This window comes from Eubalaena glacialis, chromosome 1, assembly GCF_028564815.1.
Source record: "Eubalaena glacialis isolate mEubGla1 chromosome 1, mEubGla1.1.hap2.+ XY, whole genome shotgun sequence".
Classification (NCBI taxonomy): Eukaryota; Metazoa; Chordata; class Mammalia; order Artiodactyla; family Balaenidae; genus Eubalaena; species Eubalaena glacialis.
Genome location: NC_083716.1, coordinates 93,441,545 through 93,468,443, shown reverse-complemented (window position 1 = coordinate 93,468,443; position 26,899 = coordinate 93,441,545). Strand labels below are relative to the sequence as shown.

The 26,899-nt window shown below is 74.2% G+C and overlaps 17 non-coding genes and 9 pseudogenes across 17 annotated transcripts; all 26 read left to right on the top strand.

Moving 5' to 3' along the window:
- Positions 1–13: 13 nt before the first annotated feature.
- On the top strand, positions 14–132 carry LOC133077545 (5S ribosomal RNA; annotated as a pseudogene).
- Positions 133–1,041: 909 nt separating this feature from the next.
- LOC133102601 (5S ribosomal RNA) lies at positions 1,042–1,160 on the top strand. Its single transcript, XR_009703013.1, has one exon. It is a non-coding gene; the product is annotated as a 5S ribosomal RNA (ribosomal RNA).
- A 918-nt stretch (positions 1,161–2,078) lies between these two features.
- LOC133102598 (5S ribosomal RNA) lies at positions 2,079–2,197 on the top strand. Its single transcript, XR_009703012.1, has one exon. It is a non-coding gene; the product is annotated as a 5S ribosomal RNA (ribosomal RNA).
- Positions 2,198–3,149: 952 nt separating this feature from the next.
- LOC133077542 (5S ribosomal RNA) lies at positions 3,150–3,268 on the top strand (annotated as a pseudogene).
- A 909-nt stretch (positions 3,269–4,177) lies between these two features.
- Positions 4,178–4,296, top strand: LOC133102588 (5S ribosomal RNA). The gene has a single exon (XR_009703003.1). It is a non-coding gene; the product is annotated as a 5S ribosomal RNA (ribosomal RNA).
- Positions 4,297–5,214: 918 nt separating this feature from the next.
- On the top strand, positions 5,215–5,333 carry LOC133102583 (5S ribosomal RNA). The gene has a single exon (XR_009703001.1). It is a non-coding gene; the product is annotated as a 5S ribosomal RNA (ribosomal RNA).
- Positions 5,334–6,285: 952 nt separating this feature from the next.
- LOC133077535 (5S ribosomal RNA) lies at positions 6,286–6,404 on the top strand (annotated as a pseudogene).
- A 912-nt stretch (positions 6,405–7,316) lies between these two features.
- On the top strand, positions 7,317–7,435 carry LOC133102579 (5S ribosomal RNA). The gene has a single exon (XR_009703000.1). It is a non-coding gene; the product is annotated as a 5S ribosomal RNA (ribosomal RNA).
- Positions 7,436–8,381: 946 nt separating this feature from the next.
- LOC133077530 (5S ribosomal RNA) lies at positions 8,382–8,500 on the top strand (annotated as a pseudogene).
- Positions 8,501–9,409: 909 nt separating this feature from the next.
- LOC133102574 (5S ribosomal RNA) lies at positions 9,410–9,528 on the top strand. The gene has a single exon (XR_009702997.1). It is a non-coding gene; the product is annotated as a 5S ribosomal RNA (ribosomal RNA).
- A 918-nt stretch (positions 9,529–10,446) lies between these two features.
- On the top strand, positions 10,447–10,565 carry LOC133102573 (5S ribosomal RNA). Its single transcript, XR_009702996.1, has one exon. It is a non-coding gene; the product is annotated as a 5S ribosomal RNA (ribosomal RNA).
- A 946-nt stretch (positions 10,566–11,511) lies between these two features.
- Positions 11,512–11,630, top strand: LOC133077519 (5S ribosomal RNA; annotated as a pseudogene).
- A 909-nt stretch (positions 11,631–12,539) lies between these two features.
- On the top strand, positions 12,540–12,658 carry LOC133102567 (5S ribosomal RNA). Its single transcript, XR_009702994.1, has one exon. It is a non-coding gene; the product is annotated as a 5S ribosomal RNA (ribosomal RNA).
- Positions 12,659–13,576: 918 nt separating this feature from the next.
- On the top strand, positions 13,577–13,695 carry LOC133102566 (5S ribosomal RNA). The gene has a single exon (XR_009702993.1). It is a non-coding gene; the product is annotated as a 5S ribosomal RNA (ribosomal RNA).
- Positions 13,696–14,641: 946 nt separating this feature from the next.
- Positions 14,642–14,760, top strand: LOC133077497 (5S ribosomal RNA; annotated as a pseudogene).
- A 909-nt stretch (positions 14,761–15,669) lies between these two features.
- Positions 15,670–15,788, top strand: LOC133102559 (5S ribosomal RNA). Its single transcript, XR_009702990.1, has one exon. It is a non-coding gene; the product is annotated as a 5S ribosomal RNA (ribosomal RNA).
- A 918-nt stretch (positions 15,789–16,706) lies between these two features.
- On the top strand, positions 16,707–16,825 carry LOC133102552 (5S ribosomal RNA). Its single transcript, XR_009702989.1, has one exon. It is a non-coding gene; the product is annotated as a 5S ribosomal RNA (ribosomal RNA).
- Positions 16,826–17,777: 952 nt separating this feature from the next.
- On the top strand, positions 17,778–17,896 carry LOC133077486 (5S ribosomal RNA; annotated as a pseudogene).
- Positions 17,897–18,805: 909 nt separating this feature from the next.
- Positions 18,806–18,924, top strand: LOC133102545 (5S ribosomal RNA). Its single transcript, XR_009702985.1, has one exon. It is a non-coding gene; the product is annotated as a 5S ribosomal RNA (ribosomal RNA).
- A 918-nt stretch (positions 18,925–19,842) lies between these two features.
- On the top strand, positions 19,843–19,961 carry LOC133102540 (5S ribosomal RNA). The gene has a single exon (XR_009702984.1). It is a non-coding gene; the product is annotated as a 5S ribosomal RNA (ribosomal RNA).
- A 946-nt stretch (positions 19,962–20,907) lies between these two features.
- Positions 20,908–21,026, top strand: LOC133077475 (5S ribosomal RNA; annotated as a pseudogene).
- A 915-nt stretch (positions 21,027–21,941) lies between these two features.
- On the top strand, positions 21,942–22,060 carry LOC133102532 (5S ribosomal RNA). Its single transcript, XR_009702983.1, has one exon. It is a non-coding gene; the product is annotated as a 5S ribosomal RNA (ribosomal RNA).
- A 918-nt stretch (positions 22,061–22,978) lies between these two features.
- On the top strand, positions 22,979–23,097 carry LOC133102528 (5S ribosomal RNA). Its single transcript, XR_009702982.1, has one exon. It is a non-coding gene; the product is annotated as a 5S ribosomal RNA (ribosomal RNA).
- Positions 23,098–24,049: 952 nt separating this feature from the next.
- On the top strand, positions 24,050–24,168 carry LOC133077465 (5S ribosomal RNA; annotated as a pseudogene).
- Positions 24,169–25,077: 909 nt separating this feature from the next.
- Positions 25,078–25,196, top strand: LOC133102520 (5S ribosomal RNA). The gene has a single exon (XR_009702981.1). It is a non-coding gene; the product is annotated as a 5S ribosomal RNA (ribosomal RNA).
- Positions 25,197–26,114: 918 nt separating this feature from the next.
- On the top strand, positions 26,115–26,233 carry LOC133102515 (5S ribosomal RNA). Its single transcript, XR_009702976.1, has one exon. It is a non-coding gene; the product is annotated as a 5S ribosomal RNA (ribosomal RNA).
- The last annotated feature ends 666 nt before the right edge of the window (positions 26,234–26,899 follow it).

Sequence of the window (26,899 nt, the reverse complement as noted above, 5' to 3'; positions counted from 1 at the left end):
GGCCCCCGCTGCATTCTACGGCCACACCTCCCTGAACGCACCACACCTCGTCTGATCTCGGAAGCTAATCAGGGTCTGGCCTGTTTCGTACCTGGATGGGAGACCACATGGGAATACCGAGTGCTGTAGGCTTTTTTGCCTCCCGCTCCGCCTTGACATTTAGTGGCCCGCGGCCGAGGCCGCCTCCGCCCCCGCTGAGCACCGCTGCAGGCCTCACCTCCTCACGTCCCTCCCAACACAGCGCGCCGGAGGGATCGCTCCCCGCCGAGCTGGCTGGACATGCGGCCAGAATGCGGCCCTGGAAGGCAGCCGCCACCCCAGCCGCTCCCGTGGTGGCTGGCCCGGACCCAGACTCCGCCGCAGGCCGGGGTGCCGTCCGTGCGGCCCGCGAGGCCCTCGACCTGCACTTGGCCGCCCCCACCGGAGCCCAGCCGCGCCGCAGCCCCCTGTCTGCCCGTGTGTCTCTCCACAGCTCCCTCCGGAAAAAGCCCCCCCTCCGCCGTTTCGCCACGGCCGGGGGCGGGAGCGGGGGCGGGGGCCGGGGCCGCTTCTCCGGGCCTGCCGGCCACCAGGGCCGGGGTCCTGTGCTCGGCGGGCGGCGTGGGGGCAAGGGGGGGCCTTGCTGGGGCTAAGGGGCCGTGCCCACTCCATGGTGGCTCCCAGTGGCTTCGGGCCAGCTGCTGCCCGGCCGGAGGGCCGGCCCGGCCGTGGCCGGGCTGCGCCTAACTCCGCGTGGGCGGGCAGGGGGGGATGCCCAAGGGACCGCGGCCGCCGGGCCCTGAAGCCTCCGGGGCCGCGTCCCTGTGAGCGTCGAGCGGGATCTGCGGCGGGGCGCCAAGCGCCGACGGGCCTGGAGCGTCCCGCCCGCCCTGGGCTGCGAGGTGGCCCACCACTCCGCCACCCCCGGGTCCCCGAGGCCTCCTGTCGCCTGCCTGGGCGGGCGGCAGGGCCCTGCCGGAGAGGGCTGGCCGCCGGCATGGCGGTAAGGCGCAGGCGCCAGCGAAGCTGGGCCTCAAGAGGCACCGCGCGGGCCCCTCCTGCGTCTACGGCCATACCACCCTGAACGCGCCCGATCTCGTCTGATCTCGGAAGCTAAGCAGGGTCGGGCCTGGTTAGTACTTGGATGGGAGACCGCCTGGGAATACCGGGTGCTGTAGGCTTTTTGCCTCCCGCTCCGCCTTCTCCTTTAGTCGCCCGCCGCCTCCGCCCCCGCCCCCGCCCCCGCCCCCGCCGGGCACCGCTGCAGGCCCCACCTCCTCCGGCCCCTCCCACCACAGCGCGCCAGAGGGGGCGCTCTCCGCCTGCCTGGCCGGCCAGGCGGCCAGAAGGCGGCCCTGGAAGGCAGCCGCATCCCAGCCGCTCCCGGGGTGGCTGGCCTGAACCCAGACTCCGCCTCAGGCCCGGGTGCCGGCCGTGCGGCCCGCGAGCCCCTTGACCTGCACCTGGCCGCCCCCACCAGCGCCCAGCCCCGGCGCAGCCACCTATCTGCCGGTGTGTCTCTCCACAGCTCCCTCCGGAAAAAGCCCCCCCTCCGCCGTTTCGCCACGGCCGGGGGCGGGAGCGGGGGCGGGGGCCGGGGCCGGTGCTCCGGGCCGGCCGGCCACAAGGCGCCGGGTCCTGTGCTCGGCGGGTGGCGTGGGGGCAAGGGTGGCCTTGCTGGGGCTAAGGGGCCGTGCCGACTCAATGGTGGCTCCCAGTGGGTTAAGGGCCGACTGCCGTCGGGCAGGAGGGCCGGCCCGGGCTGCGGCTGGGCTGCGCCTAGCGCCGCGTGGGCGGGCAGAGGGGAGGCCCAAGGGACCGCGGGCCCCGGGCCCTGAAGCCTCCGGGGCCACGTCCCTGTGAGCGACGTGCGGGATCTGGGGCGGGGCGCCAAGCGCCGAACGGTTTGGTGGGTCCCGCCCGCCCTGGGCTGGGAGGTCGCCGAACCCTCCGCCACCCCCCTGGTACCCGAGGCCGCCGTTGCCCTGCCTGGGCGGGCGGCGGGGCCCTGCCGGGGCGGGCTGGCCGCCGGGCTGGCGGGGAGGCGCAAGCGCCAGCGAAGCTGGGCCTCAAGAGGCACTCCGCGGGCCCCTTTTAACGTCTACGGCCATACCACCCTGAACGCGCCCGATCTCGTCTGATCTCGGAAGCTAAGCAGGGTCGGGCCTGGTTAGTACTTGGATGGGAGACCGCCTGGGAATACCGGGTGCTGTAGGCTTTTTGCCTCCCGCTCCGCCTTCTCCTTTAGTCGCCCGCGGCCTAGGCCGAGGCCGAGGCCAAGGCCGAGGCCGCTGCCTCCGCCCCCGCCCCCGCCCCCGCCCCCGCCGGGCAGCGCTGCAGGCCCCACCTCCTCCGGCCCCTCCCACCACAGCGCGCCAGAGGGGGCGCTCCGCGCCGGCCTGGCCGGCCAGGCGGCCAGAAGGCGGCCCTGGAAGGCAGCCGCCACCCCAGCCGCTCCCGTGGTGGCTGGCCCGGACCCAGACTCCGCCGCAGGCCGGGGTGCCGTCCGTGCGGCCCACGAAGCCCTCGACCTGCACTTGGCCGCCCCCACCGGAGCCCAGCCGCGCCGCAGCCCCCTGTCTGCCCGTGTGTCTCTCCACAGCTCCCTCCGGAAAAAGCCCACCCTTTGCCACTTCGCCACGGCCGAGAGTGGGAGCGGGGTCGTGGGCTGGGACCGGTTCGCTGGGCTGGCTAGACACCAGGCGCCGGGAACTTTGCTCGGCAGTTGGCGTGGGGGCAAGGGTGGCGTTGCTGTGTCTAAGGGGCCGTGCCGGCTCAATGGTGGCTCCCAGTGGCTTCGGGCCAACTGCCGTTGGGCAGGCGGGCCGGCCAGGCCGTGGCTGGGCTGCGCCTAGCACTGTGTGGATTGACAGGGTGGGGAATGCACAAGGGACCGAGGGCCACAGGCCCTTAAGCCTCCGGGGCCAAGTCCTGTGAGCGTTGAGCGGCTCTGGGGCGGAGGGCCAAGCGCCTACAGGCCTGGAGGGTCCCGCCTGACCTGAGCTGCGAAGTCGCCCACAACTCCACCACCCCCGGGCCCTCGAGGCCTCCTGTCGCTTGCCTGGGCGGACGGCAGGGCCGCGCCGGAGAGGGTTGGCTGCCGGGCTGGCGGTAAGTCGCCAGCACCAGCGAAGCTAAGCCTCAAGAGGCACACCGTGGCCCCCGCTGCATTCTACGGCCACACCTCCCTGAACGCACCACACCTCGTCTGATCTCGGAAGCTAATCAGGGTCTGGCCTGTTTCGTACCTGGATGGGAGACCACATGGGAATACCGAGTGCTGTAGGCTTTTTTGCCTCCCGCTCCGCCTTGACATTTAGTGGCCCGCGGCCGAGGCCGCCTCCGCCCCCGCTGAGCACCGCTGCAGGCCTCACCTCCTCACGTCCCTCCCAACACAGCGCGCCGGAGGGATCGCTCCCCGCCGAGCTGGCTGGACATGCGGCCAGAATGCGGCCCTGGAAGGCAGCCGCCACCCCAGCCGCTCCCGTGGTGGCTGGCCCGGACCCAGACTCCGCCGCAGGCCGGGGTGCCGTCCGTGCGGCCCGCGAGGCCCTCGACCTGCACTTGGCCGCCCCCACCGGAGCCCAGCCGCGCCGCAGCCCCCTGTCTGCCCGTGTGTCTCTCCACAGCTCCCTCCGGAAAAAGCCCCCCCTCCGCCGTTTCGCCACGGCCGGGGGCGGGAGCGGGGGCGGGGGCCGGGGCCGCTTCTCCGGGCCTGCCGGCCACCAGGGCCGGGGTCCTGTGCTCGGCGGGCGGCGTGGGGGCAAGGGGGGGCCTTGCTGGGGCTAAGGGGCCGTGCCCACTCCATGGTGGCTCCCAGTGGCTTCGGGCCAGCTGCTGCCCGGCCGGAGGGCCGGCCCGGCCGTGGCCGGGCTGCGCCTAACTCCGCGTGGGCGGGCAGGGGGGGATGCCCAAGGGACCGCGGCCGCCGGGCCCTGAAGCCTCCGGGGCCGCGTCCCTGTGAGCGTCGAGCGGGATCTGCGGCGGGGCGCCAAGCGCCGACGGGCCTGGAGCGTCCCGCCCGCCCTGGGCTGCGAGGTGGCCCACCACTCCGCCACCCCCGGGTCCCCGAGGCCTCCTGTCGCCTGCCTGGGCGGGCGGCAGGGCCCTGCCGGAGAGGGCTGGCCGCCGGCATGGCGGTAAGGCGCAGGCGCCAGCGAAGCTGGGCCTCAAGAGGCACCGCGCGGGCCCCTCCTGCGTCTACGGCCATACCACCCTGAACGCGCCCGATCTCGTCTGATCTCGGAAGCTAAGCAGGGTCGGGCCTGGTTAGTACTTGGATGGGAGACCGCCTGGGAATACCGGGTGCTGTAGGCTTTTTGCCTCCCGCTCCGCCTTCTCCTTTAGTCGCCCGCCGCCTCCGCCCCCGCCCCCGCCCCCGCCCCCGCCGGGCACCGCTGCAGGCCCCACCTCCTCCGGCCCCTCCCACCACAGCGCGCCAGAGGGGGCGCTCTCCGCCTGCCTGGCCGGCCAGGCGGCCAGAAGGCGGCCCTGGAAGGCAGCCGCATCCCAGCCGCTCCCGGGGTGGCTGGCCTGAACCCAGACTCCGCCTCAGGCCCGGGTGCCGGCCGTGCGGCCCGCGAGCCCCTTGACCTGCACCTGGCCGCCCCCACCAGCGCCCAGCCCCGGCGCAGCCACCTATCTGCCGGTGTGTCTCTCCACAGCTCCCTCCGGAAAAAGCCCCCCCTCCGCCGTTTCGCCACGGCCGGGGGCGGGAGCGGGGGCGGGGGCCGGGGCCGGTGCTCCGGGCCGGCCGGCCACAAGGCGCCGGGTCCTGTGCTCGGCGGGTGGCGTGGGGGCAAGGGTGGCCTTGCTGGGGCTAAGGGGCCGTGCCGACTCAATGGTGGCTCCCAGTGGGTTAAGGGCCGACTGCCGTCGGGCAGGAGGGCCGGCCCGGGCTGCGGCTGGGCTGCGCCTAGCGCCGCGTGGGCGGGCAGAGGGGAGGCCCAAGGGACCGCGGGCCCCGGGCCCTGAAGCCTCCGGGGCCACGTCCCTGTGAGCGACGTGCGGGATCTGGGGCGGGGCGCCAAGCGCCGAACGGTTTGGTGGGTCCCGCCCGCCCTGGGCTGGGAGGTCGCCGAACCCTCCGCCACCCCCCTGGTACCCGAGGCCGCCGTTGCCCTGCCTGGGCGGGCGGCGGGGCCCTGCCGGGGCGGGCTGGCCGCCGGGCTGGCGGGGAGGCGCAAGCGCCAGCGAAGCTGGGCCTCAAGAGGCACTCCGCGGGCCCCTTTTAACGTCTACGGCCATACCACCCTGAACGCGCCCGATCTCGTCTGATCTCGGAAGCTAAGCAGGGTCGGGCCTGGTTAGTACTTGGATGGGAGACCGCCTGGGAATACCGGGTGCTGTAGGCTTTTTGCCTCCCGCTCCGCCTTCTCCTTTAGTCGCCCGCGGCCTAGGCCGAGGCCGAGGCCAAGGCCGAGGCCGCTGCCTCCGCCCCCGCCCCCGCCCCCGCCCCCGCCGGGCAGCGCTGCAGGCCCCACCTCCTCCGGCCCCTCCCACCACAGCGCGCCAGAGGGGGCGCTCCGCGCCGGCCTGGCCGGCCAGGCGGCCAGAAGGCGGCCCTGGAAGGCAGCCGCCACCCCAGCCGCTCCCGTGGTGGCTGGCCCGGACCCAGACTCCGCCGCAGGCCGGGGTGCCGTCCGTGCGGCCCACGAAGCCCTCGACCTGCACTTGGCCGCCCCCACCGGAGCCCAGCCGCGCCGCAGCCCCCTGTCTGCCCGTGTGTCTCTCCACAGCTCCCTCCGGAAAAAGCCCACCCTTTGCCACTTCGCCACGGCCGAGAGTGGGAGCGGGGTCGTGGGCTGGGACCGGTTCGCTGGGCTGGCTAGACACCAGGCGCCGGGAACTTTGCTCGGCAGTTGGCGTGGGGGCAAGGGTGGCGTTGCTGTGTCTAAGGGGCCGTGCCGGCTCAATGGTGGCTCCCAGTGGCTTCGGGCCAACTGCCGTTGGGCAGGCGGGCCGGCCAGGCCGTGGCTGGGCTGCGCCTAGCACTGTGTGGATTGACAGGATGGGGAATGCACAAGGGACCGAGGGCCACAGGCCCTTAAGCCTCCAGGGCCAAGTCCTGTGAGCGTTGAGCGGCTCTGGGGCGGAGGGCCAAGCGCCTACAGGCCTGGAGGGTCCCGCCTGACCTGAGCTGCGAAGTCGCCCACAACTCCACCACCCCCGGGCCCTCGAGGCCTCCTGTCGCTTGCCTGGGCGGACGGCAGGGCCGCGCCGGAGAGGGTTGGCTGCCGGGCTGGCGGTAAGTCGCCAGCACCAGCGAAGCTAAGCCTCAAGAGGCACACCGTGGCCCCCGCTGCATTCTACGGCCACACCTCCCTGAACGCACCACACCTCGTCTGATCTCGGAAGCTAATCAGGGTCTGGCCTGTTTCGTACCTGGATGGGAGACCACATGGGAATACCGAGTGCTGTAGGCTTTTTTGCCTCCCGCTCCGCCTTGACATTTAGTGGCCCGCGGCCGAGGCCGCCTCCGCCCCCGCTGAGCACCGCTGCAGGCCTCACCTCCTCACGTCCCTCCCAACACAGCGCGCCGGAGGGATCGCTCCCCGCCGAGCTGGCTGGACATGCGGCCAGAATGCGGCCCTGGAAGGCAGCCGCCACCCCAGCCGCTCCCGTGGTGGCTGGCCCGGACCCAGACTCCGCCGCAGGCCGGGGTGCCGTCCGTGCGGCCCGCGAGGCCCTCGACCTGCACTTGGCCGCCCCCACCGGAGCCCAGCCGCGCCGCAGCCCCCTGTCTGCCCGTGTGTCTCTCCACAGCTCCCTCCGGAAAAAGCCCCCCCCTCCGCCGTTTCGCCACGGCCGGGGGCGGGAGCGGGGGCGGGGGCCGGGGCCGGTGCTCCGGGCCGGCCGGCCACAAGGCGCCGGGTCCTGTGCTCGGCGGGTGGCGTGGGGGCAAGGGTGGCCTTGCTGGGGCTAAGGGGCCGTGCCGACTCAATGGTGGCTCCCAGTGGGTTAAGGGCCGACTGCCGTCGGGCAGGAGGGCCGGCCCGGGCTGCGGCTGGGCTGCGCCTAGCGCCGCGTGGGCGGGCAGAGGGGAGGCCCAAGGGACCGCGGGCCCCGGGCCCTGAAGCCTCCGGGGCCACGTCCCTGTGAGCGACGTGCGGGATCTGGGGCGGGGCGCCAAGCGCCGAACGGTTTGGTGGGTCCCGCCCGCCCTGGGCTGGGAGGTCGCCGAACCCTCCGCCACCCCCCTGGTACCCGAGGCCGCCGTTGCCCTGCCTGGGCGGGCGGCGGGGCCCTGCCGGGGCGGGCTGGCCGCCGGGCTGGCGGGGAGGCGCAAGCGCCAGCGAAGCTGGGCCTCAAGAGGCACTCCGCGGGCCCCTTTTAACGTCTACGGCCATACCACCCTGAACGCGCCCGATCTCGTCTGATCTCGGAAGCTAAGCAGGGTCGGGCCTGGTTAGTACTTGGATGGGAGACCGCCTGGGAATACCGGGTGCTGTAGGCTTTTTGCCTCCCGCTCCGCCTTCTCCTTTAGTCGCCCGCGGCCTAGGCCGAGGCCGAGGCCAAGGCCGAGGCCGCTGCCTCCGCCCCCGCCCCCGCCCCCGCCGGGCAGCGCTGCAGGCCCCACCTCCTCCGGCCCCTCCCACCACAGCGCGCCAGAGGGGGCGCTCCGCGCCGGCCTGGCCGGCCAGGCGGCCAGAAGGCGGCCCTGGAAGGCAGCCGCCACCCCAGCCGCTCCCGTGGTGGCTGGCCCGGACCCAGACTCCGCCGCAGGCCGGGGTGCCGTCCGTGCGGCCCACGAAGCCCTCGACCTGCACTTGGCCGCCCCCACCGGAGCCCAGCCGCGCCGCAGCCCCCTGTCTGCCCGTGTGTCTCTCCACAGCTCCCTCCGGAAAAAGCCCACCCTTTGCCACTTCGCCACGGCCGAGAGTGGGAGCGGGGTCGTGGGCTGGGACCGGTTCGCTGGGCTGGCTAGACACCAGGCGCCGGGAACTTTGCTCGGCAGTTGGCGTGGGGGCAAGGGTGGCGTTGCTGTGTCTAAGGGGCCGTGCCGGCTCAATGGTGGCTCCCAGTGGCTTCGGGCCAACTGCCGTTGGGCAGGCGGGCCGGCCAGGCCGTGGCTGGGCTGCGCCTAGCACTGTGTGGATTGACAGGGTGGGGAATGCACAAGGGACCGAGGGCCACAGGCCCTTAAGCCTCCGGGGCCAAGTCCTGTGAGCGTTGAGCGGCTCTGGGGCGGAGGGCCAAGCGCCTACAGGCCTGGAGGGTCCCGCCTGACCTGAGCTGCGAAGTCGCCCACAACTCCACCACCCCCGGGCCCTCGAGGCCTCCTGTCGCTTGCCTGGGCGGACGGCAGGGCCGCGCCGGAGAGGGTTGGCTGCCGGGCTGGCGGTAAGTCGCCAGCACCAGCGAAGCTAAGCCTCAAGAGGCACACCGTGGCCCCCGCTGCATTCTACGGCCACACCTCCCTGAACGCACCACACCTCGTCTGATCTCGGAAGCTAATCAGGGTCTGGCCTGTTTCGTACCTGGATGGGAGACCACATGGGAATACCGAGTGCTGTAGGCTTTTTTGCCTCCCGCTCCGCCTTGACATTTAGTGGCCCGCGGCCGAGGCCGCCTCCGCCCCCGCTGAGCACCGCTGCAGGCCTCACCTCCTCACGTCCCTCCCAACACAGCGCGCCGGAGGGATCGCTCCCCGCCGAGCTGGCTGGACATGCGGCCAGAATGCGGCCCTGGAAGGCAGCCGCCACCCCAGCCGCTCCCGTGGTGGCTGGCCCGGACCCAGACTCCGCCGCAGGCCGGGGTGCCGTCCGTGCGGCCCGCGAGGCCCTCGACCTGCACTTGGCCGCCCCCACCGGAGCCCAGCCGCGCCGCAGCCCCCTGTCTGCCCGTGTGTCTCTCCACAGCTCCCTCCGGAAAAAGCCCCCCCTCCGCCGTTTCGCCACGGCCGGGGGCGGGAGCGGGGGCGGGGGCCGGGGCCGCTTCTCCGGGCCTGCCGGCCACCAGGGCCGGGGTCCTGTGCTCGGCGGGCGGCGTGGGGGCAAGGGGGGGCCTTGCTGGGGCTAAGGGGCCGTGCCCACTCCATGGTGGCTCCCAGTGGCTTCGGGCCAGCTGCTGCCCGGCCGGAGGGCCGGCCCGGCCGTGGCCGGGCTGCGCCTAACTCCGCGTGGGCGGGCAGGGGGGGATGCCCAAGGGACCGCGGCCGCCGGGCCCTGAAGCCTCCGGGGCCGCGTCCCTGTGAGCGTCGAGCGGGATCTGCGGCGGGGCGCCAAGCGCCGACGGGCCTGGAGCGTCCCGCCCGCCCTGGGCTGCGAGGTGGCCCACCACTCCGCCACCCCCGGGTCCCCGAGGCCTCCTGTCGCCTGCCTGGGCGGGCGGCAGGGCCCTGCCGGAGAGGGCTGGCCGCCGGCATGGCGGTAAGGCGCAGGCGCCAGCGAAGCTGGGCCTCAAGAGGCACCGCGCGGGCCCCTCCTGCGTCTACGGCCATACCACCCTGAACGCGCCCGATCTCGTCTGATCTCGGAAGCTAAGCAGGGTCGGGCCTGGTTAGTACTTGGATGGGAGACCGCCTGGGAATACCGGGTGCTGTAGGCTTTTTGCCTCCCGCTCCGCCTTCTCCTTTAGTCGCCCGCCGCCTCCGCCCCCGCCCCCGCCCCCGCCCCCGCCGGGCACCGCTGCAGGCCCCACCTCCTCCGGCCCCTCCCACCACAGCGCGCCAGAGGGGGCGCTCTCCGCCTGCCTGGCCGGCCAGGCGGCCAGAAGGCGGCCCTGGAAGGCAGCCGCATCCCAGCCGCTCCCGGGGTGGCTGGCCTGAACCCAGACTCCGCCTCAGGCCCGGGTGCCGGCCGTGCGGCCCGCGAGCCCCTTGACCTGCACCTGGCCGCCCCCACCAGCGCCCAGCCCCGGCGCAGCCACCTATCTGCCGGTGTGTCTCTCCACAGCTCCCTCCGGAAAAAGCCCCCCCTCCGCCGTTTCGCCACGGCCGGGGGCGGGAGCGGGGGCGGGGGCCGGGGCCGGTGCTCCGGGCCGGCCGGCCACAAGGCGCCGGGTCCTGTGCTCGGCGGGTGGCGTGGGGGCAAGGGTGGCCTTGCTGGGGCTAAGGGGCCGTGCCGACTCAATGGTGGCTCCCAGTGGGTTAAGGGCCGACTGCCGTCGGGCAGGAGGGCCGGCCCGGGCTGCGGCTGGGCTGCGCCTAGCGCCGCGTGGGCGGGCAGAGGGGAGGCCCAAGGGACCGCGGGCCCCGGGCCCTGAAGCCTCCGGGGCCACGTCCCTGTGAGCGACGTGCGGGATCTGGGGCGGGGCGCCAAGCGCCGAACGGTTTGGTGGGTCCCGCCCGCCCTGGGCTGGGAGGTCGCCGAACCCTCCGCCACCCCCCTGGTACCCGAGGCCGCCGTTGCCCTGCCTGGGCGGGCGGCGGGGCCCTGCCGGGGCGGGCTGGCCGCCGGGCTGGCGGGGAGGCGCAAGCGCCAGCGAAGCTGGGCCTCAAGAGGCACTCCGCGGGCCCCTTTTAACGTCTACGGCCATACCACCCTGAACGCGCCCGATCTCGTCTGATCTCGGAAGCTAAGCAGGGTCGGGCCTGGTTAGTACTTGGATGGGAGACCGCCTGGGAATACCGGGTGCTGTAGGCTTTTTGCCTCCCGCTCCGCCTTCTCCTTTAGTCGCCCGCGGCCTAGGCCGAGGCCGAGGCCAAGGCCGAGGCCGCTGCCTCCGCCCCCGCCCCCGCCCCCGCCGGGCAGCGCTGCAGGCCCCACCTCCTCCGGCCCCTCCCACCACAGCGCGCCAGAGGGGGCGCTCCGCGCCGGCCTGGCCGGCCAGGCGGCCAGAAGGCGGCCCTGGAAGGCAGCCGCCACCCCAGCCGCTCCCGTGGTGGCTGGCCCGGACCCAGACTCCGCCGCAGGCCGGGGTGCCGTCCGTGCGGCCCACGAAGCCCTCGACCTGCACTTGGCCGCCCCCACCGGAGCCCAGCCGCGCCGCAGCCCCCTGTCTGCCCGTGTGTCTCTCCACAGCTCCCTCCGGAAAAAGCCCACCCTTTGCCACTTCGCCACGGCCGAGAGTGGGAGCGGGGTCGTGGGCTGGGACCGGTTCGCTGGGCTGGCTAGACACCAGGCGCCGGGAACTTTGCTCGGCAGTTGGCGTGGGGGCAAGGGTGGCGTTGCTGTGTCTAAGGGGCCGTGCCGGCTCAATGGTGGCTCCCAGTGGCTTCGGGCCAACTGCCGTTGGGCAGGCGGGCCGGCCAGGCCGTGGCTGGGCTGCGCCTAGCACTGTGTGGATTGACAGGGTGGGGAATGCACAAGGGACCGAGGGCCACAGGCCCTTAAGCCTCCGGGGCCAAGTCCTGTGAGCGTTGAGCGGCTCTGGGGCGGAGGGCCAAGCGCCTACAGGCCTGGAGGGTCCCGCCTGACCTGAGCTGCGAAGTCGCCCACAACTCCACCACCCCCGGGCCCTCGAGGCCTCCTGTCGCTTGCCTGGGCGGACGGCAGGGCCGCGCCGGAGAGGGTTGGCTGCCGGGCTGGCGGTAAGTCGCCAGCACCAGCGAAGCTAAGCCTCAAGAGGCACACCGTGGCCCCCGCTGCATTCTACGGCCACACCTCCCTGAACGCACCACACCTCGTCTGATCTCGGAAGCTAATCAGGGTCTGGCCTGTTTCGTACCTGGATGGGAGACCACATGGGAATACCGAGTGCTGTAGGCTTTTTTGCCTCCCGCTCCGCCTTGACATTTAGTGGCCCGCGGCCGAGGCCGCCTCCGCCCCCGCTGAGCACCGCTGCAGGCCTCACCTCCTCACGTCCCTCCCAACACAGCGCGCCGGAGGGATCGCTCCCCGCCGAGCTGGCTGGACATGCGGCCAGAATGCGGCCCTGGAAGGCAGCCGCCACCCCAGCCGCTCCCGTGGTGGCTGGCCCGGACCCAGACTCCGCCGCAGGCCGGGGTGCCGTCCGTGCGGCCCGCGAGGCCCTCGACCTGCACTTGGCCGCCCCCACCGGAGCCCAGCCGCGCCGCAGCCCCCTGTCTGCCCGTGTGTCTCTCCACAGCTCCCTCCGGAAAAAGCCCCCCCTCCGCCGTTTCGCCACGGCCGGGGGCGGGAGCGGGGGCGGGGGCCGGGGCCGCTTCTCCGGGCCTGCCGGCCACCAGGGCCGGGGTCCTGTGCTCGGCGGGCGGCGTGGGGGCAAGGGGGGGCCTTGCTGGGGCTAAGGGGCCGTGCCCACTCCATGGTGGCTCCCAGTGGCTTCGGGCCAGCTGCTGCCCGGCCGGAGGGCCGGCCCGGCCGTGGCCGGGCTGCGCCTAACTCCGCGTGGGCGGGCAGGGGGGGATGCCCAAGGGACCGCGGCCGCCGGGCCCTGAAGCCTCCGGGGCCGCGTCCCTGTGAGCGTCGAGCGGGATCTGCGGCGGGGCGCCAAGCGCCGACGGGCCTGGAGCGTCCCGCCCGCCCTGGGCTGCGAGGTGGCCCACCACTCCGCCACCCCCGGGTCCCCGAGGCCTCCTGTCGCCTGCCTGGGCGGGCGGCAGGGCCCTGCCGGAGAGGGCTGGCCGCCGGCATGGCGGTAAGGCGCAGGCGCCAGCGAAGCTGGGCCTCAAGAGGCACCGCGCGGGCCCCTCCTGCGTCTACGGCCATACCACCCTGAACGCGCCCGATCTCGTCTGATCTCGGAAGCTAAGCAGGGTCGGGCCTGGTTAGTACTTGGATGGGAGACCGCCTGGGAATACCGGGTGCTGTAGGCTTTTTGCCTCCCGCTCCGCCTTCTCCTTTAGTCGCCCGCCGCCTCCGCCCCCGCCCCCGCCCCCGCCCCCGCCGGGCACCGCTGCAGGCCCCACCTCCTCCGGCCCCTCCCACCACAGCGCGCCAGAGGGGGCGCTCTCCGCCTGCCTGGCCGGCCAGGCGGCCAGAAGGCGGCCCTGGAAGGCAGCCGCATCCCAGCCGCTCCCGGGGTGGCTGGCCTGAACCCAGACTCCGCCTCAGGCCCGGGTGCCGGCCGTGCGGCCCGCGAGCCCCTTGACCTGCACCTGGCCGCCCCCACCAGCGCCCAGCCCCGGCGCAGCCACCTATCTGCCGGTGTGTCTCTCCACAGCTCCCTCCGGAAAAAGCCCCCCCTCCGCCGTTTCGCCACGGCCGGGGGCGGGAGCGGGGGCGGGGGCCGGGGCCGGTGCTCCGGGCCGGCCGGCCACAAGGCGCCGGGTCCTGTGCTCGGCGGGTGGCGTGGGGGCAAGGGTGGCCTTGCTGGGGCTAAGGGGCCGTGCCGACTCAATGGTGGCTCCCAGTGGGTTAAGGGCCGACTGCCGTCGGGCAGGAGGGCCGGCCCGGGCTGCGGCTGGGCTGCGCCTAGCGCCGCGTGGGCGGGCAGAGGGGAGGCCCAAGGGACCGCGGGCCCCGGGCCCTGAAGCCTCCGGGGCCACGTCCCTGTGAGCGACGTGCGGGATCTGGGGCGGGGCGCCAAGCGCCGAACGGTTTGGTGGGTCCCGCCCGCCCTGGGCTGGGAGGTCGCCGAACCCTCCGCCACCCCCCTGGTACCCGAGGCCGCCGTTGCCCTGCCTGGGCGGGCGGCGGGGCCCTGCCGGGGCGGGCTGGCCGCCGGGCTGGCGGGGAGGCGCAAGCGCCAGCGAAGCTGGGCCTCAAGAGGCACTCCGCGGGCCCCTTTTAACGTCTACGGCCATACCACCCTGAACGCGCCCGATCTCGTCTGATCTCGGAAGCTAAGCAGGGTCGGGCCTGGTTAGTACTTGGATGGGAGACCGCCTGGGAATACCGGGTGCTGTAGGCTTTTTGCCTCCCGCTCCGCCTTCTCCTTTAGTCGCCCGCGGCCTAGGCCGAGGCCGAGGCCAAGGCCGAGGCCGCTGCCTCCGCCCCCGCCCCCGCCCCCGCCGGGCAGCGCTGCAGGCCCCACCTCCTCCGGCCCCTCCCACCACAGCGCGCCAGAGGGGGCGCTCCGCGCCGGCCTGGCCGGCCAGGCGGCCAGAAGGCGGCCCTGGAAGGCAGCCGCCACCCCAGCCGCTCCCGTGGTGGCTGGCCCGGACCCAGACTCCGCCGCAGGCCGGGGTGCCGTCCGTGCGGCCCACGAAGCCCTCGACCTGCACTTGGCCGCCCCCACCGGAGCCCAGCCGCGCCGCAGCCCCCTGTCTGCCCGTGTGTCTCTCCACAGCTCCCTCCGGAAAAAGCCCACCCTTTGCCACTTCGCCACGGCCGAGAGTGGGAGCGGGGTCGTGGGCTGGGACCGGTTCGCTGGGCTGGCTAGACACCAGGCGCCGGGAACTTTGCTCGGCAGTTGGCGTGGGGGCAAGGGTGGCGTTGCTGTGTCTAAGGGGCCGTGCCGGCTCAATGGTGGCTCCCAGTGGCTTCGGGCCAACTGCCGTTGGGCAGGCGGGCCGGCCAGGCCGTGGCTGGGCTGCGCCTAGCACTGTGTGGATTGACAGGGTGGGGAATGCACAAGGGACCGAGGGCCACAGGCCCTTAAGCCTCCGGGGCCAAGTCCTGTGAGCGTTGAGCGGCTCTGGGGCGGAGGGCCAAGCGCCTACAGGCCTGGAGGGTCCCGCCTGACCTGAGCTGCGAAGTCGCCCACAACTCCACCACCCCCGGGCCCTCGAGGCCTCCTGTCGCTTGCCTGGGCGGACGGCAGGGCCGCGCCGGAGAGGGTTGGCTGCCGGGCTGGCGGTAAGTCGCCAGCACCAGCGAAGCTAAGCCTCAAGAGGCACACCGTGGCCCCCGCTGCATTCTACGGCCACACCTCCCTGAACGCACCACACCTCGTCTGATCTCGGAAGCTAATCAGGGTCTGGCCTGTTTCGTACCTGGATGGGAGACCACATGGGAATACCGAGTGCTGTAGGCTTTTTTGCCTCCCGCTCCGCCTTGACATTTAGTGGCCCGCGGCCGAGGCCGCCTCCGCCCCCGCTGAGCACCGCTGCAGGCCTCACCTCCTCACGTCCCTCCCAACACAGCGCGCCGGAGGGATCGCTCCCCGCCGAGCTGGCTGGACATGCGGCCAGAATGCGGCCCTGGAAGGCAGCCGCCACCCCAGCCGCTCCCGTGGTGGCTGGCCCGGACCCAGACTCCGCCGCAGGCCGGGGTGCCGTCCGTGCGGCCCGCGAGGCCCTCGACCTGCACTTGGCCGCCCCCACCGGAGCCCAGCCGCGCCGCAGCCCCCTGTCTGCCCGTGTGTCTCTCCACAGCTCCCTCCGGAAAAAGCCCCCCCTCCGCCGTTTCGCCACGGCCGGGGGCGGGAGCGGGGGCGGGGGCCGGGGCCGCTTCTCCGGGCCTGCCGGCCACCAGGGCCGGGGTCCTGTGCTCGGCGGGCGGCGTGGGGGCAAGGGGGGGCCTTGCTGGGGCTAAGGGGCCGTGCCCACTCCATGGTGGCTCCCAGTGGCTTCGGGCCAGCTGCTGCCCGGCCGGAGGGCCGGCCCGGCCGTGGCCGGGCTGCGCCTAACTCCGCGTGGGCGGGCAGGGGGGGATGCCCAAGGGACCGCGGCCGCCGGGCCCTGAAGCCTCCGGGGCCGCGTCCCTGTGAGCGTCGAGCGGGATCTGCGGCGGGGCGCCAAGCGCCGACGGGCCTGGAGCGTCCCGCCCGCCCTGGGCTGCGAGGTGGCCCACCACTCCGCCACCCCCGGGTCCCCGAGGCCTCCTGTCGCCTGCCTGGGCGGGCGGCAGGGCCCTGCCGGAGAGGGCTGGCCGCCGGCATGGCGGTAAGGCGCAGGCGCCAGCGAAGCTGGGCCTCAAGAGGCACCGCGCGGGCCCCTCCTGCGTCTACGGCCATACCACCCTGAACGCGCCCGATCTCGTCTGATCTCGGAAGCTAAGCAGGGTCGGGCCTGGTTAGTACTTGGATGGGAGACCGCCTGGGAATACCGGGTGCTGTAGGCTTTTTGCCTCCCGCTCCGCCTTCTCCTTTAGTCGCCCGCCGCCTCCGCCCCCGCCCCCGCCCCCGCCCCCGCCGGGCACCGCTGCAGGCCCCACCTCCTCCGGCCCCTCCCACCACAGCGCGCCAGAGGGGGCGCTCTCCGCCTGCCTGGCCGGCCAGGCGGCCAGAAGGCGGCCCTGGAAGGCAGCCGCATCCCAGCCGCTCCCGGGGTGGCTGGCCTGAACCCAGACTCCGCCTCAGGCCCGGGTGCCGGCCGTGCGGCCCGCGAGCCCCTTGACCTGCACCTGGCCGCCCCCACCAGCGCCCAGCCCCGGCGCAGCCACCTATCTGCCGGTGTGTCTCTCCACAGCTCCCTCCGGAAAAAGCCCCCCCTCCGCCGTTTCGCCACGGCCGGGGGCGGGAGCGGGGGCGGGGGCCGGGGCCGGTGCTCCGGGCCGGCCGGCCACAAGGCGCCGGGTCCTGTGCTCGGCGGGTGGCGTGGGGGCAAGGGTGGCCTTGCTGGGGCTAAGGGGCCGTGCCGACTCAATGGTGGCTCCCAGTGGGTTAAGGGCCGACTGCCGTCGGGCAGGAGGGCCGGCCCGGGCTGCGGCTGGGCTGCGCCTAGCGCCGCGTGGGCGGGCAGAGGGGAGGCCCAAGGGACCGCGGGCCCCGGGCCCTGAAGCCTCCGGGGCCACGTCCCTGTGAGCGACGTGCGGGATCTGGGGCGGGGCGCCAAGCGCCGAACGGTTTGGTGGGTCCCGCCCGCCCTGGGCTGGGAGGTCGCCGAACCCTCCGCCACCCCCCTGGTACCCGAGGCCGCCGTTGCCCTGCCTGGGCGGGCGGCGGGGCCCTGCCGGGGCGGGCTGGCCGCCGGGCTGGCGGGGAGGCGCAAGCGCCAGCGAAGCTGGGCCTCAAGAGGCACTCCGCGGGCCCCTTTTAACGTCTACGGCCATACCACCCTGAACGCGCCCGATCTCGTCTGATCTCGGAAGCTAAGCAGGGTCGGGCCTGGTTAGTACTTGGATGGGAGACCGCCTGGGAATACCGGGTGCTGTAGGCTTTTTGCCTCCCGCTCCGCCTTCTCCTTTAGTCGCCCGCGGCCTAGGCCGAGGCCGAGGCCAAGGCCGAGGCCGCTGCCTCCGCCCCCGCCCCCGCCCCCGCCCCCGCCGGGCAGCGCTGCAGGCCCCACCTCCTCCGGCCCCTCCCACCACAGCGCGCCAGAGGGGGCGCTCCGCGCCGGCCTGGCCGGCCAGGCGGCCAGAAGGCGGCCCTGGAAGGCAGCCGCCACCCCAGCCGCTCCCGTGGTGGCTGGCCCGGACCCAGACTCCGCCGCAGGCCGGGGTGCCGTCCGTGCGGCCCACGAAGCCCTCGACCTGCACTTGGCCGCCCCCACCGGAGCCCAGCCGCGCCGCAGCCCCCTGTCTGCCCGTGTGTCTCTCCACAGCTCCCTCCGGAAAAAGCCCACCCTTTGCCACTTCGCCACGGCCGAGAGTGGGAGCGGGGTCGTGGGCTGGGACCGGTTCGCTGGGCTGGCTAGACACCAGGCGCCGGGAACTTTGCTCGGCAGTTGGCGTGGGGGCAAGGGTGGCGTTGCTGTGTCTAAGGGGCCGTGCCGGCTCAATGGTGGCTCCCAGTGGCTTCGGGCCAACTGCCGTTGGGCAGGCGGGCCGGCCAGGCCGTGGCTGGGCTGCGCCTAGCACTGTGTGGATTGACAGGGTGGGGAATGCACAAGGGACCGAGGGCCACAGGCCCTTAAGCCTCCGGGGCCAAGTCCTGTGAGCGTTGAGCGGCTCTGGGGCGGAGGGCCAAGCGCCTACAGGCCTGGAGGGTCCCGCCTGACCTGAGCTGCGAAGTCGCCCACAACTCCACCACCCCCGGGCCCTCGAGGCCTCCTGTCGCTTGCCTGGGCGGACGGCAGGGCCGCGCCGGAGAGGGTTGGCTGCCGGGCTGGCGGTAAGTCGCCAGCACCAGCGAAGCTAAGCCTCAAGAGGCACACCGTGGCCCCCGCTGCATTCTACGGCCACACCTCCCTGAACGCACCACACCTCGTCTGATCTCGGAAGCTAATCAGGGTCTGGCCTGTTTCGTACCTGGATGGGAGACCACATGGGAATACCGAGTGCTGTAGGCTTTTTTGCCTCCCGCTCCGCCTTGACATTTAGTGGCCCGCGGCCGAGGCCGCCTCCGCCCCCGCTGAGCACCGCTGCAGGCCTCACCTCCTCACGTCCCTCCCAACACAGCGCGCCGGAGGGATCGCTCCCCGCCGAGCTGGCTGGACATGCGGCCAGAATGCGGCCCTGGAAGGCAGCCGCCACCCCAGCCGCTCCCGTGGTGGCTGGCCCGGACCCAGACTCCGCCGCAGGCCGGGGTGCCGTCCGTGCGGCCCGCGAGGCCCTCGACCTGCACTTGGCCGCCCCCACCGGAGCCCAGCCGCGCCGCAGCCCCCTGTCTGCCCGTGTGTCTCTCCACAGCTCCCTCCGGAAAAAGCCCCCCCTCCGCCGTTTCGCCACGGCCGGGGGCGGGAGCGGGGGCGGGGGCCGGGGCCGCTTCTCCGGGCCTGCCGGCCACCAGGGCCGGGGTCCTGTGCTCGGCGGGCGGCGTGGGGGCAAGGGGGGGCCTTGCTGGGGCTAAGGGGCCGTGCCCACTCCATGGTGGCTCCCAGTGGCTTCGGGCCAGCTGCTGCCCGGCCGGAGGGCCGGCCCGGCCGTGGCCGGGCTGCGCCTAACTCCGCGTGGGCGGGCAGGGGGGGATGCCCAAGGGACCGCGGCCGCCGGGCCCTGAAGCCTCCGGGGCCGCGTCCCTGTGAGCGTCGAGCGGGATCTGCGGCGGGGCGCCAAGCGCCGACGGGCCTGGAGCGTCCCGCCCGCCCTGGGCTGCGAGGTGGCCCACCACTCCGCCACCCCCGGGTCCCCGAGGCCTCCTGTCGCCTGCCTGGGCGGGCGGCAGGGCCCTGCCGGAGAGGGCTGGCCGCCGGCATGGCGGTAAGGCGCAGGCGCCAGCGAAGCTGGGCCTCAAGAGGCACCGCGCGGGCCCCTCCTGCGTCTACGGCCATACCACCCTGAACGCGCCCGATCTCGTCTGATCTCGGAAGCTAAGCAGGGTCGGGCCTGGTTAGTACTTGGATGGGAGACCGCCTGGGAATACCGGGTGCTGTAGGCTTTTTGCCTCCCGCTCCGCCTTCTCCTTTAGTCGCCCGCCGCCTCCGCCCCCGCCCCCGCCCCCGCCCCCGCCGGGCACCGCTGCAGGCCCCACCTCCTCCGGCCCCTCCCACCACAGCGCGCCAGAGGGGGCGCTCTCCGCCTGCCTGGCCGGCCAGGCGGCCAGAAGGCGGCCCTGGAAGGCAGCCGCATCCCAGCCGCTCCCGGGGTGGCTGGCCTGAACCCAGACTCCGCCTCAGGCCCGGGTGCCGGCCGTGCGGCCCGCGAGCCCCTTGACCTGCACCTGGCCGCCCCCACCAGCGCCCAGCCCCGGCGCAGCCACCTATCTGCCGGTGTGTCTCTCCACAGCTCCCTCCGGAAAAAGCCCCCCCTCCGCCGTTTCGCCACGGCCGGGGGCGGGAGCGGGGGCGGGGGCCGGGGCCGGTGCTCCGGGCCGGCCGGCCACAAGGCGCCGGGTCCTGTGCTCGGCGGGTGGCGTGGGGGCAAGGGTGGCCTTGCTGGGGCTAAGGGGCCGTGCCGACTCAATGGTGGCTCCCAGTGGGTTAAGGGCCGACTGCCGTCGGGCAGGAGGGCCGGCCCGGGCTGCGGCTGGGCTGCGCCTAGCGCCGCGTGGGCGGGCAGAGGGGAGGCCCAAGGGACCGCGGGCCCCGGGCCCTGAAGCCTCCGGGGCCACGTCCCTGTGAGCGACGTGCGGGATCTGGGGCGGGGCGCCAAGCGCCGAACGGTTTGGTGGGTCCCGCCCGCCCTGGGCTGGGAGGTCGCCGAACCCTCCGCCACCCCCCTGGTACCCGAGGCCGCCGTTGCCCTGCCTGGGCGGGCGGCGGGGCCCTGCCGGGGCGGGCTGGCCGCCGGGCTGGCGGGGAGGCGCAAGCGCCAGCGAAGCTGGGCCTCAAGAGGCACTCCGCGGGCCCCTTTTAACGTCTACGGCCATACCACCCTGAACGCGCCCGATCTCGTCTGATCTCGGAAGCTAAGCAGGGTCGGGCCTGGTTAGTACTTGGATGGGAGACCGCCTGGGAATACCGGGTGCTGTAGGCTTTTTGCCTCCCGCTCCGCCTTCTCCTTTAGTCGCCCGCGGCCTAGGCCGAGGCCGAGGCCAAGGCCGAGGCCGCTGCCTCCGCCCCCGCCCCCGCCCCCGCCGGGCAGCGCTGCAGGCCCCACCTCCTCCGGCCCCTCCCACCACAGCGCGCCAGAGGGGGCGCTCCGCGCCGGCCTGGCCGGCCAGGCGGCCAGAAGGCGGCCCTGGAAGGCAGCCGCCACCCCAGCCGCTCCCGTGGTGGCTGGCCCGGACCCAGACTCCGCCGCAGGCCGGGGTGCCGTCCGTGCGGCCCACGAAGCCCTCGACCTGCACTTGGCCGCCCCCACCGGAGCCCAGCCGCGCCGCAGCCCCCTGTCTGCCCGTGTGTCTCTCCACAGCTCCCTCCGGAAAAAGCCCACCCTTTGCCACTTCGCCACGGCCGAGAGTGGGAGCGGGGTCGTGGGCTGGGACCGGTTCGCTGGGCTGGCTAGACACCAGGCGCCGGGAACTTTGCTCGGCAGTTGGCGTGGGGGCAAGGGTGGCGTTGCTGTGTCTAAGGGGCCGTGCCGGCTCAATGGTGGCTCCCAGTGGCTTCGGGCCAACTGCCGTTGGGCAGGCGGGCCGGCCAGGCCGTGGCTGGGCTGCGCCTAGCACTGTGTGGATTGACAGGGTGGGGAATGCACAAGGGACCGAGGGCCACAGGCCCTTAAGCCTCCGGGGCCAAGTCCTGTGAGCGTTGAGCGGCTCTGGGGCGGAGGGCCAAGCGCCTACAGGCCTGGAGGGTCCCGCCTGACCTGAGCTGCGAAGTCGCCCACAACTCCACCACCCCCGGGCCCTCGAGGCCTCCTGTCGCTTGCCTGGGCGGACGGCAGGGCCGCGCCGGAGAGGGTTGGCTGCCGGGCTGGCGGTAAGTCGCCAGCACCAGCGAAGCTAAGCCTCAAGAGGCACACCGTGGCCCCCGCTGCATTCTACGGCCACACCTCCCTGAACGCACCACACCTCGTCTGATCTCGGAAGCTAATCAGGGTCTGGCCTGTTTCGTACCTGGATGGGAGACCACATGGGAATACCGAGTGCTGTAGGCTTTTTTGCCTCCCGCTCCGCCTTGACATTTAGTGGCCCGCGGCCGAGGCCGCCTCCGCCCCCGCTGAGCACCGCTGCAGGCCTCACCTCCTCACGTCCCTCCCAACACAGCGCGCCGGAGGGATCGCTCCCCGCCGAGCTGGCTGGACATGCGGCCAGAATGCGGCCCTGGAAGGCAGCCGCCACCCCAGCCGCTCCCGTGGTGGCTGGCCCGGACCCAGACTCCGCCGCAGGCCGGGGTGCCGTCCGTGCGGCCCGCGAGGCCCTCGACCTGCACTTGGCCGCCCCCACCGGAGCCCAGCCGCGCCGCAGCCCCCTGTCTGCCCGTGTGTCTCTCCACAGCTCCCTCCGGAAAAAGCCCCCCCCTCCGCTCCGCCGTTTCGCCACGGCCGGGGGCGGGAGCGGGGGCGGGGGCCGGGGCCGCTTCTCCGGGCCTGCCGGCCACCAGGGCCGGGGTCCTGTGCTCGGCGGGCGGCGTGGGGGCAAGGGGGGGCCTTGCTGGGGCTAAGGGGCCGTGCCCACTCCATGGTGGCTCCCAGTGGCTTCGGGCCAGCTGCTGCCCGGCCGGAGGGCCGGCCCGGCCGTGGCCGGGCTGCGCCTAACTCCGCGTGGGCGGGCAGGGGGGGATGCCCAAGGGACCGCGGCCGCCGGGCCCTGAAGCCTCCGGGGCCGCGTCCCTGTGAGCGTCGAGCGGGATCTGCGGCGGGGCGCCAAGCGCCGACGGGCCTGGAGCGTCCCGCCCGCCCTGGGCTGCGAGGTGGCCCACCACTCCGCCACCCCCGGGTCCCCGAGGCCTCCTGTCGCCTGCCTGGGCGGGCGGCAGGGCCCTGCCGGAGAGGGCTGGCCGCCGGCATGGCGGTAAGGCGCAGGCGCCAGCGAAGCTGGGCCTCAAGAGGCACCGCGCGGGCCCCTCCTGCGTCTACGGCCATACCACCCTGAACGCGCCCGATCTCGTCTGATCTCGGAAGCTAAGCAGGGTCGGGCCTGGTTAGTACTTGGATGGGAGACCGCCTGGGAATACCGGGTGCTGTAGGCTTTTTGCCTCCCGCTCCGCCTTCTCCTTTAGTCGCCCGCCGCCTCCGCCCCCGCCCCCGCCCCCGCCCCCGCCGGGCACCGCTGCAGGCCCCACCTCCTCCGGCCCCTCCCACCACAGCGCGCCAGAGGGGGCGCTCTCCGCCTGCCTGGCCGGCCAGGCGGCCAGAAGGCGGCCCTGGAAGGCAGCCGCATCCCAGCCGCTCCCGGGGTGGCTGGCCTGAACCCAGACTCCGCCTCAGGCCCGGGTGCCGGCCGTGCGGCCCGCGAGCCCCTTGACCTGCACCTGGCCGCCCCCACCAGCGCCCAGCCCCGGCGCAGCCACCTATCTGCCGGTGTGTCTCTCCACAGCTCCCTCCGGAAAAAGCCCCCCCTCCGCCGTTTCGCCACGGCCGGGGGCGGGAGCGGGGGCGGGGGCCGGGGCCGGTGCTCCGGGCCGGCCGGCCACAAGGCGCCGGGTCCTGTGCTCGGCGGGTGGCGTGGGGGCAAGGGTGGCCTTGCTGGGGCTAAGGGGCCGTGCCGACTCAATGGTGGCTCCCAGTGGGTTAAGGGCCGACTGCCGTCGGGCAGGAGGGCCGGCCCGGGCTGCGGCTGGGCTGCGCCTAGCGCCGCGTGGGCGGGCAGAGGGGAGGCCCAAGGGACCGCGGGCCCCGGGCCCTGAAGCCTCCGGGGCCACGTCCCTGTGAGCGACGTGCGGGATCTGGGGCGGGGCGCCAAGCGCCGAACGGTTTGGTGGGTCCCGCCCGCCCTGGGCTGGGAGGTCGCCGAACCCTCCGCCACCCCCCTGGTACCCGAGGCCGCCGTTGCCCTGCCTGGGCGGGCGGCGGGGCCCTGCCGGGGCGGGCTGGCCGCCGGGCTGGCGGGGAGGCGCAAGCGCCAGCGAAGCTGGGCCTCAAGAGGCACTCCGCGGGCCCCTTTTAACGTCTACGGCCATACCACCCTGAACGCGCCCGATCTCGTCTGATCTCGGAAGCTAAGCAGGGTCGGGCCTGGTTAGTACTTGGATGGGAGACCGCCTGGGAATACCGGGTGCTGTAGGCTTTTTGCCTCCCGCTCCGCCTTCTCCTTTAGTCGCCCGCGGCCTAGGCCGAGGCCGAGGCCAAGGCCGAGGCCGCTGCCTCCGCCCCCGCCCCCGCCCCCGCCCCCGCCGGGCAGCGCTGCAGGCCCCACCTCCTCCGGCCCCTCCCACCACAGCGCGCCAGAGGGGGCGCTCCGCGCCGGCCTGGCCGGCCAGGCGGCCAGAAGGCGGCCCTGGAAGGCAGCCGCCACCCCAGCCGCTCCCGTGGTGGCTGGCCCGGACCCAGACTCCGCCGCAGGCCGGGGTGCCGTCCGTGCGGCCCACGAAGCCCTCGACCTGCACTTGGCCGCCCCCACCGGAGCCCAGCCGCGCCGCAGCCCCCTGTCTGCCCGTGTGTCTCTCCACAGCTCCCTCCGGAAAAAGCCCACCCTTTGCCACTTCGCCACGGCCGAGAGTGGGAGCGGGGTCGTGGGCTGGGACCGGTTCGCTGGGCTGGCTAGACACCAGGCGCCGGGAACTTTGCTCGGCAGTTGGCGTGGGGGCAAGGGTGGCGTTGCTGTGTCTAAGGGGCCGTGCCGGCTCAATGGTGGCTCCCAGTGGCTTCGGGCCAACTGCCGTTGGGCAGGCGGGCCGGCCAGGCCGTGGCTGGGCTGCGCCTAGCACTGTGTGGATTGACAGGGTGGGGAATGCACAAGGGACCGAGGGCCACAGGCCCTTAAGCCTCCGGGGCCAAGTCCTGTGAGCGTTGAGCGGCTCTGGGGCGGAGGGCCAAGCGCCTACAGGCCTGGAGGGTCCCGCCTGACCTGAGCTGCGAAGTCGCCCACAACTCCACCACCCCCGGGCCCTCGAGGCCTCCTGTCGCTTGCCTGGGCGGACGGCAGGGCCGCGCCGGAGAGGGTTGGCTGCCGGGCTGGCGGTAAGTCGCCAGCACCAGCGAAGCTAAGCCTCAAGAGGCACACCGTGGCCCCCGCTGCATTCTACGGCCACACCTCCCTGAACGCACCACACCTCGTCTGATCTCGGAAGCTAATCAGGGTCTGGCCTGTTTCGTACCTGGATGGGAGACCACATGGGAATACCGAGTGCTGTAGGCTTTTTTGCCTCCCGCTCCGCCTTGACATTTAGTGGCCCGCGGCCGAGGCCGCCTCCGCCCCCGCTGAGCACCGCTGCAGGCCTCACCTCCTCACGTCCCTCCCAACACAGCGCGCCGGAGGGATCGCTCCCCGCCGAGCTGGCTGGACATGCGGCCAGAATGCGGCCCTGGAAGGCAGCCGCCACCCCAGCCGCTCCCGTGGTGGCTGGCCCGGACCCAGACTCCGCCGCAGGCCGGGGTGCCGTCCGTGCGGCCCGCGAGGCCCTCGACCTGCACTTGGCCGCCCCCACCGGAGCCCAGCCGCGCCGCAGCCCCCTGTCTGCCCGTGTGTCTCTCCACAGCTCCCTCCGGAAAAAGCCCCCCCTCCGCCGTTTCGCCACGGCCGGGGGCGGGAGCGGGGGCGGGGGCCGGGGCCGCTTCTCCGGGCCTGCCGGCCACCAGGGCCGGGGTCCTGTGCTCGGCGGGCGGCGTGGGGGCAAGGGGGGGCCTTGCTGGGGCTAAGGGGCCGTGCCCACTCCATGGTGGCTCCCAGTGGCTTCGGGCCAGCTGCTGCCCGGCCGGAGGGCCGGCCCGGCCGTGGCCGGGCTGCGCCTAACTCCGCGTGGGCGGGCAGGGGGGGATGCCCAAGGGACCGCGGCCGCCGGGCCCTGAAGCCTCCGGGGCCGCGTCCCTGTGAGCGTCGAGCGGGATCTGCGGCGGGGCGCCAAGCGCCGACGGGCCTGGAGCGTCCCGCCCGCCCTGGGCTGCGAGGTGGCCCACCACTCCGCCACCCCCGGGTCCCCGAGGCCTCCTGTCGCCTGCCTGGGCGGGCGGCAGGGCCCTGCCGGAGAGGGCTGGCCGCCGGCATGGCGGTAAGGCGCAGGCGCCAGCGAAGCTGGGCCTCAAGAGGCACCGCGCGGGCCCCTCCTGCGTCTACGGCCATACCACCCTGAACGCGCCCGATCTCGTCTGATCTCGGAAGCTAAGCAGGGTCGGGCCTGGTTAGTACTTGGATGGGAGACCGCCTGGGAATACCGGGTGCTGTAGGCTTTTTGCCTCCCGCTCCGCCTTCTCCTTTAGTCGCCCGCCGCCTCCGCCCCCGCCCCCGCCCCCGCCCCCGCCGGGCACCGCTGCAGGCCCCACCTCCTCCGGCCCCTCCCACCACAGCGCGCCAGAGGGGGCGCTCTCCGCCTGCCTGGCCGGCCAGGCGGCCAGAAGGCGGCCCTGGAAGGCAGCCGCATCCCAGCCGCTCCCGGGGTGGCTGGCCTGAACCCAGACTCCGCCTCAGGCCCGGGTGCCGGCCGTGCGGCCCGCGAGCCCCTTGACCTGCACCTGGCCGCCCCCACCAGCGCCCAGCCCCGGCGCAGCCACCTATCTGCCGGTGTGTCTCTCCACAGCTCCCTCCGGAAAAAGCCCCCCCTCCGCCGTTTCGCCACGGCCGGGGGCGGGAGCGGGGGCGGGGGCCGGGGCCGGTGCTCCGGGCCGGCCGGCCACAAGGCGCCGGGTCCTGTGCTCGGCGGGTGGCGTGGGGGCAAGGGTGGCCTTGCTGGGGCTAAGGGGCCGTGCCGACTCAATGGTGGCTCCCAGTGGGTTAAGGGCCGACTGCCGTCGGGCAGGAGGGCCGGCCCGGGCTGCGGCTGGGCTGCGCCTAGCGCCGCGTGGGCGGGCAGAGGGGAGGCCCAAGGGACCGCGGGCCCCGGGCCCTGAAGCCTCCGGGGCCACGTCCCTGTGAGCGACGTGCGGGATCTGGGGCGGGGCGCCAAGCGCCGAACGGTTTGGTGGGTCCCGCCCGCCCTGGGCTGGGAGGTCGCCGAACCCTCCGCCACCCCCCTGGTACCCGAGGCCGCCGTTGCCCTGCCTGGGCGGGCGGCGGGGCCCTGCCGGGGCGGGCTGGCCGCCGGGCTGGCGGGGAGGCGCAAGCGCCAGCGAAGCTGGGCCTCAAGAGGCACTCCGCGGGCCCCTTTTAACGTCTACGGCCATACCACCCTGAACGCGCCCGATCTCGTCTGATCTCGGAAGCTAAGCAGGGTCGGGCCTGGTTAGTACTTGGATGGGAGACCGCCTGGGAATACCGGGTGCTGTAGGCTTTTTGCCTCCCGCTCCGCCTTCTCCTTTAGTCGCCCGCGGCCTAGGCCGAGGCCGAGGCCAAGGCCGAGGCCGCTGCCTCCGCCCCCGCCCCCGCCCCCGCCCCCGCCGGGCAGCGCTGCAGGCCCCACCTCCTCCGGCCCCTCCCACCACAGCGCGCCAGAGGGGGCGCTCCGCGCCGGCCTGGCCGGCCAGGCGGCCAGAAGGCGGCCCTGGAAGGCAGCCGCCACCCCAGCCGCTCCCGTGGTGGCTGGCCCGGACCCAGACTCCGCCGCAGGCCGGGGTGCCGTCCGTGCGGCCCACGAAGCCCTCGACCTGCACTTGGCCGCCCCCACCGGAGCCCAGCCGCGCCGCAGCCCCCTGTCTGCCCGTGTGTCTCTCCACAGCTCCCTCCGGAAAAAGCCCACCCTTTGCCACTTCGCCACGGCCGAGAGTGGGAGCGGGGTCGTGGGCTGGGACCGGTTCGCTGGGCTGGCTAGACACCAGGCGCCGGGAACTTTGCTCGGCAGTTGGCGTGGGGGCAAGGGTGGCGTTGCTGTGTCTAAGGGGCCGTGCCGGCTCAATGGTGGCTCCCAGTGGCTTCGGGCCAACTGCCGTTGGGCAGGCGGGCCGGCCAGGCCGTGGCTGGGCTGCGCCTAGCACTGTGTGGATTGACAGGATGGGGAATG